This window comes from Molossus molossus, unplaced genomic scaffold (genome assembly GCF_014108415.1).
Source record: "Molossus molossus isolate mMolMol1 unplaced genomic scaffold, mMolMol1.p scaffold_m16_p_14, whole genome shotgun sequence".
NCBI lineage: Eukaryota > Metazoa > Chordata > Mammalia > Chiroptera > Molossidae > Molossus > Molossus molossus.
In genome coordinates, this window is record NW_023425349.1 from 15,815,355 (window position 1) to 15,820,363 (window position 5,009).

The 5,009-nt window shown below is 44.9% G+C and overlaps 1 pseudogene; it reads right to left on the reverse strand.

Annotated features, from left to right (window-relative positions):
- Positions 1-4,110: 4,110 nt before the first annotated feature.
- Positions 4,111-4,735, reverse strand: LOC118630143 (annotated as a pseudogene).
- Positions 4,736-5,009: the final 274 nt, after the last annotated feature.

Below are 5,009 nucleotides of genomic sequence, written 5' to 3' on the forward strand. Positions count from 1 at the left end.
TGAGGTGGGGAAGGCAGGGCCAGCGCCCGTATGTGCAGCCTTGTCTTACCCTCCTTCTCCACCAGCTTTCCTCCAGAGCCTCGTTGCTCTCTGGACTGGAGGTAAGGGAAGTTTCTGGACCCTCCAAGGCCGCTTCCCCGTCTCATGCTCTACTTGATAAGGTCTTCTGTCCCCTCACCTCCTCTGCCCGCCCACCACCTGGCCTCCTGCTTCCAGCCTCCTTCAGCAGCCAGCATTACCCACAAAGCAGCCAGAGGCAGCTCTCCAGCACACACGCCACCACGTCACCTTGTAGCTCTTCAGACAATTGCCTTCAAAATACGGGGCTCTTTGACATGGCCTGTGGGGCCCATTATGCCCTGCTGCCCTCTGGAACCCCGAAACTCCGCGTTTCTCCCTTCTTACCTGTATTCAGGCTGGACTGAGCTACTTTGAGAAACTGCATCAGCCCACGTTTCTTTTTCCTCTGCGTTCTGCAAATGTGGTTTCCTCTGCCTGCGTGGTCTTTCCTCCACTTCTCTTCCTGTCCAGTTACCCTGACTTGTGGAGACTCTGCAGGACGGGCAGTTCCCCATGAGCAGAGATGTTCTGGTGGCACCCTGTCCCCCGGCCTCAGTCCCTGCTGCACTGGAACTGTGCCTTTGCACTCCCTCTTCCCACCCTCAGCCATCACACTAGACTAGAGAGCCCTTGAGGACGGCGCTTTCTCGTGCATTCTCCACTCAGTGCTCACTTCTGGTTGCTTCCCTGCTCAGTGCCGTGTGGAGTACAGCCCACCCGACGGCGCGGGCAGTGCCTGCCAGGAGCAAAGACCTAGAGCTAAGGGTATGGGTTTTTCTAAACTTGACATTTCCACTACACCTCCAAAAACTTGAATTCAGATTTTATTTTTTTTATACTTTCATTTTATTTTTTTTTATTGTTGAAAGGTTTACCCCATTGTCTCCCTCCTCCGTGCTCCTACGCCCCTCCCCCCGCCTTCCCCAACATAATGTCTGTGTCCATTGGTTGTGCATATATGCATACAAGTTCTTCGGTTTCTCTTCCCACCCCTCCCACCCCCATCCCTCTGAGGTTTGCTAGTCTGTTCCCTACTTCCATGATTCTGGAGCTATTTTCATCATCAGCTTATTTTGTTCATGATGAACACGGATTTTAAATCAGCTTCTCCCTTACCTTTTGGAGTGAGCTGGAACCAGGTATTTGGAAGCTGAAAGTTGGAGAATTCCTGTAATAGTTTGCAGGAAGCTAAAGAAAGGTTGAAGATAACATTCATACCACTTAGTATTTATAAACATACATCTTTGAGACAATTGAGGGCATTTCACTATGAAATGAGTCCTCGCTATTAAGGAATTATTGTTAATTTTGATAGGTGTAATGACAACATAGTGGTAAGTAGATAGATAGAAGCACACACTTAACCTTAAGAGATGCATACAAAAACATTTGTAAGTAAAATGATGTAATATCCTGGATTTGTCTTAAAATATTCCAGAAGAATAAGTAGAAATCAACAGATGAAACAAGATTTGCAAAATGTTGATAATTGGTAAGGATGAGAGATGGGTACTTGGAGGTTCATTATAAATAATCTCTCTCTCTCTAAAGTGTTTTGTATAATAAAATGTAAAAATATACCCTCTCAGAGTTATCAGAAGTTAATATTTCTACAATGTGCAGAAGTGCTTCTCATATCATGTGTTATTACGCTATATTAGATGCATATATCTCATTTGCTTGCACTCTCATATTCACTTTGTTTTTACAGACTTAGTCACACTCCTGTTGTACACATTTGCTTATACACAAAGTTATGCAGTAATAACAAAGGTGAGATCATAAGAATGGCAGCCAACATTAAGTAGGTATTTGCTCTAAGCCAGAAATAGTAGGTACATTATCATATTTCACAGAAACTCCAGAAGGTGGATACTGTTTTAAGCCCCACTTGACAGGTAAGGATGCCGAGGCACTGAGAGATGGTATTTGCCCGAGGTCACCCAGTTAGTCGACAGGAAGCTGGAAGTCAAGTCCACCTTTGTCCGATTCCAAAGCCGTGACTGGCATAGACAAATGAAGTCACAGTATACTTATGAGCAAAACTGAAAGGCATTTAAATACTAGAGTTCAGTCCTCTCTGTTGGCTTGGTCTCGAGGGAAACCCAGCCACTTAATATGCTACTGAGAGAAATTTTTCTCTCCTTCCCACAGGTGAACTGACGTTAAATAAATGAGTGACGCCTGGTCTTAGAAAAGTTAGTCTGCTAAGTTAGCCAGTCTCTGTGTCAGTCTGCTCAAAACTCTTCGGAAGGTAGGTCCCTTCGTTTAGTCCACAGAAGTGTATTCCATATCACAGAAATGTAGAACGTGAAGGTGCCCCAGCTTTTGCCTCATTCCCCTGCTTCAAATCATCCAAATTGCCTTGAGTTTAAGGCTGAAGATGACTTATATACAAGCGGAACATTCCAGCTTCACCTTCGCCTCTCCCTGTTTATCTGCTGCTTCCTCCATCTGAATAAAGAGGACACGTACCCTGTGAACACCTGGAGTGCTGCTTCTCCTGTCTGCTGCTACCTCTCTGGAGCCCTGAGCGTATTTCCCAGCCCTGGCTGCATATTACAGTTCCCTAGGTCTTAAAATCATGCTGATGCAGGGCCCCGACCCATGTCAATTAAACAGAATAAGTTGAATGAGCCAGGGATTCGTTTTGATTTTTGGATTTGGGGAGAGATTTGTGTGTGTGTGTTTTTGTTTGTTTTCTAGGTGCACTAGGTTATTCTAATATGCGGCCAGGATTGATAAACACTGGCACGGAATAATGCCTGGCATAAAGTAGGTATTTAATAAACATTTGCAGAATGAAGGAATAAATGAATGAATAAACATTCTATCTTAAGAGGTACTTACGAATGTACATTCTTTATCAATCCCAAGCCTCAAGCATACATGCATATACCAACTGTGAGTGGCTTGAAAGTGGGCACTCTGTTTTCTATATTTTTGATTCTTTAGTGTTTTTTTTTAGCACACAATAGAATCTCAGTGTGTATTACATGAATGTGCTGTCACACACACACACACACACACACACACACACACACGAGACAAGGAACAAGTACAACTATTGGAGAAGAGTGATATACATGAAGATACATGGAAAGAGCCCACTTTGGGAGTCAGAGCTAAATTTGAATTCCAGCTTTGTTATCTACCAACTCTCTAGGGCAAGTTTCCTCACTTGTAAGTGGGGGTAAATTACCCCTGTCCGCATTCCTGTGCAGCTTAAATGGAAAGACAAGTGCAAAAGTATTTAGTCCAGTGCCTAGTATAGTAAAGATACTAAATTATCACCATCCCTTCTTATTACCTTCTCTTCCCTTTATAGAGGCCTCTCTAGGCTGATGGGGGAGGAGGGAGGAGGGCATCGAGCAAAGAGTAGAAATGAGTCAGGGAAATGGAATGAGGGTTCTAGAACTGAGAAATGTTATTGTTAGCCACGGCAAAGAAAGCCAAGTCTTCAGGCCTTGCTTTTGGCATTCTTCCTCCTCTGTTTAATCCAGACACATAACCCAGCCATAAATTACTGTCCTTCTTTATAAGCACGGAATGGTAAATGCCATGAATGCTAATAACAACATTCATCACCAGGTAAGCAGCTCCATGTTGAGGTAGCTTGGGCCAAGCTTTCAACCATTTGGAAAATGTCCAAACACTATGCCACATGCCTTCTGTCCTGGTCTTTCTTGGAAGGAGGAACTTGGTGCTACTGAGACAACCCTGACCAGGGACTCTGAAGCAGCTCGGTTCTGATTCACTTCTAATGCATTAACCTGCTAAATGGATAGAGGGACTCAATAAAATGTGCTCGCTCTCACTCTCTGTCTCTCTCTCTGTCTCTCTCTCTCTCTCACTCTCTGTCTCTCTCTGTCTCTCTGTGTTTCTCTCTCGTTGTTGCAAAAATCTTTGTTTACATTTGGTCTATTGCATGGGTAGGGCTCCAGGATGGTTAAAAGTATACCTAGTGATTGTAAGGAGAGTCTAAGGCAGAAGCCAGACATGAGGGTGATGCAGAAGACTCCCTCAAAAACCTCTGGGCTCCAAAGGCTCCTACTTGAGGTTAAGCCTCTGGAAGAGATACTTGCCCAGCCCAGCCTGGGGGCCAGCCAGCCTGCAGAGGTTAGTCAGGTGTTGTCCATCTTCTTGATGGGCTTCACCTGTTCATCCAGGAAGTGGTTCTCCAGGAAGTCATAGAGATGAGTGTCTATTTGGGTAAAACCCAGAGCATGCAGATTTCAAAGGACCTGGGTTGGGATTTTCCCTAGAACCATGGTGGCTTTCATGTTGTCCTGAGTTTTACCTCACTAATCTTGGGATAGCTTCTGCATGTCCTGAAAGAGGGCATGGCCACCGGGTTGTTTTTGCATTTTCAAGAGAGGCCAGATGCCCTCATGCTTCTCCTCAGCCAATTGGAGGAAGTAGTGGCCCATGCCCTCCAGAAACACATCATCTTGGTAGAACTAGAAGCCCAGACACAGGTAGGTGTAGGAGGCCTGCAGATGCAGGTTGACCAGGTGGTTGATGGTGGCCTTCACCTTGGAATAATTCTGATGAATTTGGGAGCTCATGGTTGCTAGAGAATAAGGAGTTGAGCTCACAAAAACAGTGTTGGCTGGTCTCAGGGGCTGAGGATGGCTGCGGTGGTTCCGAAGGTGGCCACTGGAAAGGAGGCATCTCCGGGGCTCTTCTGTCTAAACACCACTGAAATGAGAAAGAGATCCCGGGCACCACCTAGGGCATGGCCAATTAAATTCTATCTTCATGTCCCTCCCAGCATGCCATTAACCTTGGGTCCCAAGGCTGGTGTATAAGTTTCCCTTATTCCATTTTAACATTTAGTGATACTTTCAACTAACAAGTCTACTTTTAAAGAAATGCTTGGTCCTACCAATACTAAAATTGGACATGTTCTTTTTTTGTAAAGGATTGATCTACAAAACTGACTGGAA